The following is a 10,269-nucleotide window of genomic DNA, read 5'->3' as shown; positions in this document are numbered from 1 at the left end:
CCCGCCTCCGCCGGGTGTGCCGAGCGGCCGCGGCTGCGAGAACCTGCAGAGTCGGCTGCGGGCTGCGGGCTGCGGGTAGCGGGCAGCGGGCGGCTCCTGCGGAGGCTGCGCGGGGCGGCGAGCGGCCTCTGTGCTCGGCGGGGGCTTCCCAGGGCCGGGACTCGGGCACGCTCTTGAGGTCTCTGCGGGTTTTCTTCCCACGGTGTTTTCCCGGGCCTCCGCGAAGCGTGATTTCTCAGGCTTCCCTCCCTTTGCTGCCCCCTCCCTCCCCCAAGTGAAAGCGTCTCACCCGCCCGGCGATTTTTTAGAAGGGGAAACCAAGGGCAGAAACCGCCCGCCAGGGCGACACTCGAGCTCCCGGGTGGATTTGAATGACGGCTCCCTCCTGGAATGCCTTCAGCACCTCGTGTTTTCCTTGTGTGCCCTGTAAACGTTGCCAAACGCACAACGGCTCCCTCTCGGTCCCGGAGCTCGGATGTTCGTCGTTCAGATTTCCTCTAAAGAGACAGCCCTCTCCTTCAGGTTTAACAGGTTGGTCGGACGAGCCAGCCTTCACCCTGAATTTAAAATGTTGCGTTTCCTGTCCCCCTCCAGGGCCCCCGCCCCGCACCCCCAACAGTCGCTACCTGAGATGTGGCTTTTCCCAACCAGATGATTATTTGGGCCGCAAGACTCCATGCCCTGTTCTTGCCTCTGCAGCCAGGCACCCCCGCTGGCTTTTCCTGACTGCAGTGTGGGTCAGACTTCCCCGGGCTGCGACCATCACAGATGATGGGCTGTGAGCCAGACACCGCCGCGCGCTGCAAAGGGCGGCAGGATTTCTGCAACGGGAGCCGGCAATCGCGTTCCCTTTACTTCCACTAAACAAGTGGCCCGGTGCCACATTAAACTTTCCAGCTTTAATCATTTAAAAATATATAGCCATGTTTTATTTATAGAGCTCCTACTGTTTCTCCGCATATTTTAACATTTCAAGAGCAAATAAGGAAGCAATGACAAGTGAAAGCCTCCGAGTTATTCCAAGAGGAGTTAAGTAGCAATGCCACTGTGCAATCAGACACCCTGACTTGAATTCCGGCTCCCCTCGTACTGTTTGACGACCCTGGCCGCATTTCTTTGCCCCTCCCTTGCGGTTTCCTCACCTCTGTAATGAGACTGATAGTTGCTCGCTACTTCTTAGGATTGTTTGGAATTAAAGAAAATGCTCAAAGAAAACCCTAAAAAGAAAAAAAAAAAAAGTTGGCCTCCTATCTTAATACCTTTATATGATATGAATTTCAATCTCCATCAAACTTTAAACTGTCATTTGCTAAAAAGGGGTAAAACTGGCCTACCTTGGACCTCTCCCTTGATGATGACCCATGCAAGTGGAGTTTTCAGAGTGAAATGATGTGCTCAAAGACAGGAAATATAAAAAAAGGAAGTAGTAGGATTGAGAGATGTATGACTAATCCACACACTGGATGATGAACCAAACGCTGCACGCTGACTGCTTTTCCTGAGTTCACATGCTCTTATTTCAGTACTGTTGATCTAACAGACATGCTCAGTTCTGATGCAACAACAAGGTTTGTCAGCTCCCACTGTTTATCAAGGGCTGTGTCAGGAGCCTCGGGGCGGCAACGGTGGATAAAGCACTCTCCTTACTCTGGGGCCCTAACTCTAGAAGACAGGGACCTACCTAGTCCATGCCCCTCTGCTGCTGAATCCCAGGTCAGGCCGGCTTGACAACCTGTGTTCTCTGTGCCCTTTACACCTGCATTCAGGAAGCCCCTCAGTAAGTGTTACCCCAATTTTTCATGATCCCGTGATGGAAGACATGTATCACAGTTTAGTTGTGGAAAAGACATTATCTAGACTAATCCAGACTTTCCTTTTTTTCTCTTGACTGTTCAGATATTTTATTGCTTCTAGGCTAATCTAGACTTTTCATTAAAGGTTAGAGGATCAGTGATCTTCTCTTTTACTGGTCCACACATCATAGCTGCCTCTTAACTTATACCATTATTTATATGAGCCATAATTCGGCAAACAACAAAGCAGGATCCTTGGCACAAGGAAGACTTCCGGGTTGGATTTTCCTTTATGACTTTAATGAGGCCTCATAGAATTTCTGTGATGGTAGCGTCTAGTATAGAATGAATGGTCTCTGTTTCCAACTTCCTGATTCTATTCTTGCCCCTTTCTTCTCTGTCCGTTCTCTGAAGTCGAGGCCTGGAAGGATCTGGCTTCTGCTTTTCTCTCCCTCCCCCACTTACACCTCCATTCTTACCCCCTTCTACCTTCAACACACACTGGTCTTGGCTCTGCCACACACACACACACACACACATGGCTCTTGTCTTAAGGTCTTAATTGGCTCCTTTTCATCTTTGAGGTCTTATTCTTCAAAGAGGCTTTCCCTCACCCCTCCTAAAGTAGCCCCACCTGGTTACTCTGTAATGTCATCTAGTCATGTCACCTTATGTGAAGGTAAACACTGTTCTCTTCAGGCCAATCTACTCAGCCGAACTGGATTGTCTTGTTTATTTACGGTCTGTAAATATATCCAAAATGCGGGCCCCTCCCCTTTTCCCCCATGACTACCACCATGGCTCAAGCCATATCTCTCCTCTTGCCAGGATGACGGCAGTGACCTTCTAACTTGTCTCCCTGCTACCCCCCTTGCCTACACAGCAGCCAGAGTGATTCTCTGAAAATGTAAATGAGATCCTGTCACGCTTCTGCTCAGAAATCCTCCAGAACCTCCCCAGGTTCCCTCAGAGTAAACGACAAAGCTTTTAGGGTGGGCTTGCAAAGCGGAAGGCGACAAGTGTGTTCATTCTAAGTTGAACAAAGGAAACGATTAATTGTTCTTTGGTCGTAGTTAACAACCAGAATCTTTTCAACAATCAGGGACAACCTCTCACTCGGTGACCGGCTTCAGAAAGTCAGCCAATCAGCGACAGCCACACTCCAGTAATCCTGCTTCCTTAGCTAAAGGTCGACTCATTCCCCCAAACAGTCCAGCTTCAAAAAGGGGGAATCTCTGAACCCACACTTTCCAAAACACCACGTACGACCACAGATTTCATTGTTCACAGGCTCTGCGTTACAACGCGGCTGTTCTTTGCTTAGCAAGAAATATATTCTGCACTTTTTATTTGTTTCTTTCAGAAATGAATGGTGGCCTTTTCACTGGGCAAGGCCCTATGGGATCTATCCCCTCTCCACTCTCCCTCTACTTTGTTCACTCCCCTTCTCCTCCTTATTTCTAATAGGAATGCTCCTGCCTCACGACCTGTGCATTTACTGTCCCATCTGCCTGGTACCTTCTTCTCTCAGACATCCACATAGCTCATTCTCTCAGCTCTACCCATTTCTCAATGAGGCTGACCCTGATCTAGAAGTCGCAGTTCTGGCTCCCTATCCTCATTCTCCCCTAACTGCTTTATTTTCTTTTCTAATGATACTTATCACCTTTTACAAAGTATAGAGTTTCCTCACCTATTTTGCTAATGGCTTATTTTCTATTGCTTCCCATTAGAATGTAAGTTCTATGAGGACAAGGATTTTTGCTCATTTTGTTCACCAATGCATCCCGAGCGCATAGTAGGTACTCAATAAATATTTGTTGACTGAATAGATTTTTAATATTTCACCTTATTAAGATATGAACTCTTTGAGAGCAAAGACCTTGTGTTCACCACTGTATACATGGTGCTAGAACAGTGCCTGGCACATACTGGGAGCTCTATAGGTCCATATAGAACTGAATGCATGAGCAGGCATTGGATAAAGCTGTATTTTAATTGATAATGTAAATGACCCTGAAATTACTAAAGCCTGATATGTCATCTCTCTCTGGAGAAACAGTTCATAAACATATTTAAAATTCTCCAAGTTATTATGAAGTGTTAATCAAAATATTCAAAACATACTCATCACTATTTCCCCCTGGATTAGTGAGTTAATTAAGTGGTTTTGAAAATATCTTTGATCAACCTGAGAAAGCAACAAGATCCCTTGTTTCTAGGGCTGCTCAGGCCATGGACTAGAGGAAAACTTGTCTTTATTAGGGAAAGAAGCCCAGAAAACGTCCTTTTGCTTCAACTGTTCGGTCTCCTCTGCACTGGCGACCCTGTCTGCAATCTCTCTTTAATCTACTCTAACAGCATGCCCAGATTAATCTTCCTGAAACACAGTCCGTATCATGTTACCTTTACAAACCATGAGAAGAGCTCCCATTCATTTTGTTTTCAGTGCATCAGGTGCTCTGCAAAATCCTACATGTGTTGTTGTCTCAGGTCAGCCCCGCAATGACCTCATGAAATAGGGGTTATTATTATCCCCATTTAAAGACTTGCAAACAGGCAAAGAGCTGCAGAAACCCAGAAATCACACAGCTGGATGCAGGGGAACCAAGTCCCAAATCTACCACTCTGTCTCGGTCTCGCCCCACTGCAGGTTCCTTCTGGCCCCAATCCCTCCAAAAAAATCCTTCCGATTCACAGGATCTGAACTGACATTTCTCTGAGAAGATATACAGATGGCCGACAAGCACATAAAAAGATGCTCAACAGCATTGACCGTAAGGGAAATCCACATGAAAACCATAATAAGATACTACTTCAGACTCATTAATTTAGCGATAATAAGAAAGATAAACAGTAGCAAGTGTTGTTGAGGATGGGGAGAAATCAGAGCCCTCCTATGCTGCTGGCAGAATTATAGTACCAGCAGCCGTTGGGGGAAAGGGTCTGGCTGTTCCTCAAACAGTTCAACATAGAATTATTAACTGACCCCACAATTCTAATTCCTAGGTATACACCCAAGGAAAGTGAAAAAAATATATATCTGCACAAAAACTCATACATGAAGGTTCATAGCAGTATTATTCATATAGCCAGAAACGGAAATAACTCAAATGTCCATCCAGTGATGAATGGATAAACAGAGTGTGGTCTATCCATACAATGAAACATTATTCAGCCACAGAAAGGAGTGAAGTTCAGATATGTGCTCCAGCGTGAATGAACCTTGAAAACATTATTAAAGGGAAAGAAACCAGACACAAGATCACAGAGTAGGTCATTTTATTCACATTCAATGCCCAGAATAGGGGCACCTCCAGGGCTCAGTTGGCTGAGCATCTGACTCTTGGGTTTGGCTGGGATTGTGATCTCGGGGTCGTGAGATCAAGTGGCAACTCTGGCTCGCTGCTCAGAGGGAGTCTGCTTGAGATTCTCTCCTTCTGCCCCTCCCCCCACATGGTCTCTCTCTCCCTCTCTTTCTCTCTCTCAAATAAATAAATAAATATTTTTAAAAATAAAATAAATATAGGGGCAACTGGGTGGCTCAGTGGATTAAAGCCTCTGCCTTCAGCTCATGTCATGATCTCAGGGTTTTGGGATCAAACCCCACATCATGCTCTCTGCTCAGCAAGGAGCCTGCTCCCCCTGCCCCGCCTGCCTCTCTCTGTCTCTCTGCCTATTTGTGATCTCTGTCAAACAAATATATATATATATATATATCACCAGAGTAGGTAAATCCATTGAGACTGAAATTTGACTAATGGGCCTTTAGGGATGGAAGGCGGAGGAGAAAGTAAGAAGTGGTAGCTATAGGGTATGGGGTTTCTTTCTGAGGTGATGAAGATGTTCTAAAATTGATTGTGGTGTCTCTAAATGATATCTCAGTAAAACCATTATCCCCCCCCAAATTCTGGCCATTGTTAATATCTTTATGTGTGAAACACATACAAATTCATGAGAAAAGCCCTAAATCTTCAATAGATAAACAAATATAGGGGTGCCTGGCTGGCTCAGATGGTTAAGAGTCTGCCTTAGGCTCAGGTCATGATCCCAGGATCCTGAGCCCCACATCCCTACTCCCTACTTCTCCCTCTCTCACTCCCCCTGCTTGTGTTTCCTCTCTCGCTGTCTCTCTCTCTGTCAGATAAATAAATAAAAATCTTAAAAAAAAATGTACAGGACATAAAATAGAAAACTCACAAGAGAAAAAATATAAATGGCTAATAAACTTGTCTGGAGGGGGAAGGCTTACCTTCAAATGCAAACTGAAAGAAAAAGAAATCTTTCAAATGAGCAAAGAATTTTACAACAAAGATGATGAAGACGTGGTGAGATGAGTGTTCCCATCCACAGAGGATGAGAAGCTTTCTAGAAAGCAATTATCAGTCAGCAGGCATTGGCAGCCTTTGAGATGTTCTTTCTTACCCTTCCGGGCATTTGGGTGGTTGATTGTTCCACTCAGGTCTTGATCTCAGGGTCCAGGCATGGAGCCCCATGTGGGGCTTCGCACCCAGCAGGAAGTCTACTTTGCTCCCTCTCCTTCTTCCCCTCCCCCAAACCCTGCTCCTGTGCTCTCTCTAAAATAAGTAAATAAATCTGCTCTTTCCGCCATCTTTCCTTGCCGCCATAATGGTGTGCATGAATGCCTTGGCAGACGCTCTCAAAAGCATTAACAAAGCTGAGAAGAGAGGCAACCGCCTGGTTCTTGCTAGGCCATGCTCCAAAGTCATTGTCCGGTTTCTCATGGTGATGATGAAGCACGGTTACACAGCGAATTTGAAATCACTGATGCTCACAGAGCAGGGAAAATTGCTGTGAACCTCACAGGCAGGTTGAACAAATGTGGAGTGATCAGCCCCAGATTTGATGTACAACTGAAAGATCTAGAAAAAGGGCAGAATAACCTGCTCGCGTCCCGCCAGTTTGGTTTCATTGTACTGACAACCTCAGCTGGCCTCATGGACCATGAAGAGGCAAGACGAAAACACACAGGGGGTAAATCCTGGGACTCTTTTTCTAGGGACATGATACATACGTGCAAATAAAATGCCTCAATGGACCAAAGAATCAATCAATCAATCAATCAATCAACCTTTAAAAAAGTTCTTACCCTTCTAGTCAATAAATGTGTCATAAGAAAATAATATGTAATGCAGGGAATAAGATATTCAGAAGAGCATGTTAGCAGTAGAAAAAATTGGGGAAAAACTATGTGGTAGGCAGACTCCAGAATGGCCCCCAGTGATCCCCACCTCTCAGCATTCACACTTTTGTGTAATTCCCTCCCCTAGAGTGTGGGTTGGACTTAACTGATTCACTTCTAATAAACAGAGTACATCAGACACAATTAGATTATAAAAAGACTCTGAGTTTTCTTGAGTACCCTTTCTCATTTTCTCTTCAGATAGATGATAAACAGATACCTGTAGGTGTCTGTCTCTTCCCCTATCTGCCAATGGTGGGAGAAAGAACTGATGTCTCCAACCAGCAGCCAGCAAGGAACTGAATTCTGCCAATAGCCAAGTAAGTTTGGAAGTGGTTCTTCCCCCGTTTGAACCCTGAGATGACCGCAGCCCACCCAGCATCCTGGTTGCTTCTTTGAGAAGCCCTGAGCCAAAGCCACTCCAGGTTCCTGCCCCACAGAAACTGTGAGGTAATAATCGTTTGTTGTTTCAAGCCATCGAGTTTTGGGGTAATTTGTTACATAGAAATAGAGAACTAATACAACTGGGTTTCTGAAGTAGTAGAATGTTATACCACTTAAAAAGTTTAAGAACTTTTAATAACATGGAAAGATGTTCAGAATACAACATTGAGAACAAAGCAAACTACAAAAAGATACATAATACGATCCCAATTTTGTAAGTCTATATATTTATATGAACACTTGCAAGGGAAAACCTGCAAGTAAATCTGTTGAGAATCAACAGTTTTCTCTGAAAAACTGAATAGGTGTTCAATGCATGCTCCTTGATTTCAGTTAGGAAATAATTTATGCTGTCCATCTTTATTATATGTCTACCATGTGTCGACCAGCCCCGGGGAGACAGAGAGGAACAAAGACCCTGTTCTGGAAGAACTCACTTCTTGATGATATCTTATAGTGGTTTCTTCTTTGGTGGCGGTGCTGGAGATAAAGAGATGGAGAATAGTAGATGGACTGGCAATACATTTTAGAGGTAGAATATTTTTTTTAATTTAAGTTCAATTAATTAACATGTAATGTATTACTTGTTTCAGGGATACAGGTCTGTGATTCATCAGTCTTATATAATACCCAGTGCTTATTACTACTCATACCCTCCCCAATGTCCATCACCCAGTTACCCCATCCCCTCCACCCCCCTCTGTTCCAGCAATCCACAGTTTGTTTCTTAAGATTAAGAGTCTCTTAGCTTTTGTCTCTCTCTCTGGTTTCATCTTGTTTCATTTTTTTTTCTAGACTTAGAACATTTTTGTGCCAAAAAAGAACAATGAAGAAATATGGTTTACTTTTGAGTTGTTGGCTTGGCTAACTCGCATGGAGGATTCTGGAGCTAGACTCCTTGGTATGATATCCTGGTGCGATCAGCTACCGGTGGGTGACCTCACGTCCACAGGCTCCATAACCTCTGCATGCCTCATCTCCTTATCTGTGAAGTGATGCCTTTCCTTGTCCATTTTGGAGATAACCACATAACTCAGGCTTGTGGGGAGGCATGAGTTAGAAAAAAGCTTAGAAGAGTGCCTGAAAATTGAAACATCGAAACATTGAAAAATGCCCCAAATTGTTAGCCATTGTTACCATTGTTAGAATTATTGAGATGGGGACAACTGAAAAAAAAAAATCAAAACTGAGAATGACTGTGACTCCTTAGGAAGTGTAACAGCTATTAATATTTCTTTATTGCATTGGAATCCTGCCATCTTTAAAGGTTATCTAGTTTACCTAGTTATGGGAGTAATTTATATGCTATGTCATCATTAACACCATCATCACTGTGGATTAGAGGTGCCTGGGGAAGGAATAAAAGGGCAGTAAATTTTAATAGGGACTTTCGGGAATGGTCCTACCAGGAAGGGGTGATGAGGCAGGCTGAGCCCCAGAGGGGAAGAAACTGCCGAGAGAGGTCCCTGGAGGGGAGGAAATAGGAGGCCACAGACCTCCCTCCCACCTCTGGGTCCAGGACAGCTCCTAATAAGCTTTTTTTTCCTTTTAAGATTTTATTTATTTATTTGACAGAGAGCAAGAGCACAAGGACAAGCAGGGGAGCGGCAGGCAGAGGCAGAGGGAGAAGCAGGCTTCCAGTGGCACAGGGAGCCCCCATGTTGGGCTCCATCCCCAGAACCTGGGATCATGGCCTGAGCCAAAGGCAGATGCTTAACCAACTATGCCACTCAGGCATCCCATGAGCTCTTTTAGTGGCTCTAAGCACCAAAAAAGATTATGATGCCACGTCTCCCATATGTGATTCAAAATAAAAAAGATGCTTCACTGCAAAATACATGGATAAAATTCCCAAAAGTTCTGGGTCTCTCCAAAATGGGCACCTTGATATGTTTTTCAACATCATATTCTTCCTCCCAAATATTCTTTCCTCATTTCATGGGTCTCATTTTTTTTTTTAAAGATTTTATTTTTATTTTATTTGACAGAGAGAGAGAGATCACAAGTAGGCAGAGAGGCAGGCAGAGACAGAGGGGGAAGCAGGCTCCCTTCTGAGCAGAGAGCCCGATGCGATGCGGGGCTCGATCCCAGGACACGGAGATCATGACCTGAGCCGAAGGCAGCGGCTTAATCCACTGAGCGACCCAGGCGCCCCGGGTCTCATTTCTTTATGTTCCTGCTTTATGGGTACCTAAGCTTATTCTCGGTTTGCATGATAAGTAATTCCACCTGGAAAGCTTTGGCCACTGACAAGCACCTGGACAAAGTTATCTGGCAGGTTCTGTGGAGGTTATGATCACCTGTCCTCAGGACTCTAATACTTCTCCTGTCTCCAAGCGAGAGACCATTCCAACACCCATACATTTGACTTGACACTGATGGAGTTCAATGAGAGCCCAACCCAATTAAAAGATACAAAAATATAAGCACAGATCGGATTTACATGACTGAATTTTCTGAGCCTAGAGTGATAGTCCTTTTAAAAGGCATTTATGACCGCACTCTGAGAAGTTGCTGAGTTTTATGAAATCGAAAGGATGTCCCTCCCCACTTGGCACATTCCCCGCTTTGATTATCCTTCCAAAATCGCAAAATAGCATTGTGTTGCCTGGGAAGTACTCTCCCACCTTTGTTTGCTTACTGTCAATGGCACAGATTGATTTGCTGAATTGCTAAGAAATTCTTGAGATCTTCTAGCTCAAAGGCTAGGAACTCCTTACCCAGCCCATGTGGTCTTTGGAGGCAGCACACATATCTTCATTGGGCCTCTCCAACACCTTGATTGGAGGTGGGGAGGGAGAAATTTAAGTTGCTTGGGGGTGATGGTTT

General features: G+C 44.7%; 1 long non-coding RNA gene and 1 pseudogene across 1 annotated transcript; one reads left to right on the top strand and one right to left on the bottom strand.

Annotated features, from left to right (window-relative positions):
- Positions 1-23: 23 nt before the first annotated feature.
- Positions 24-1,447, bottom strand: LOC132020491 (uncharacterized). The gene is made up of 3 exons (XR_009404993.1): positions 1,335-1,447; positions 1,143-1,217; positions 24-800 (listed from the first exon to the last, which is right to left on the bottom strand). It is a non-coding gene; the product is annotated as an uncharacterized LOC132020491 (long non-coding RNA).
- A 4,975-nt stretch (positions 1,448-6,422) lies between these two features.
- LOC132020240 (small ribosomal subunit protein uS8-like) lies at positions 6,423-6,838 on the top strand (annotated as a pseudogene).
- Positions 6,839-10,269: the final 3,431 nt, after the last annotated feature.

This window comes from Mustela nigripes, chromosome 6, assembly GCF_022355385.1.
Source record: "Mustela nigripes isolate SB6536 chromosome 6, MUSNIG.SB6536, whole genome shotgun sequence".
In the NCBI taxonomy this organism is placed as follows: Eukaryota; Metazoa; Chordata; class Mammalia; order Carnivora; family Mustelidae; genus Mustela; species Mustela nigripes.
Note: the sequence above shows the minus strand (reverse complement) of the source record. Positions and strands in the feature narration are given on the sequence as shown.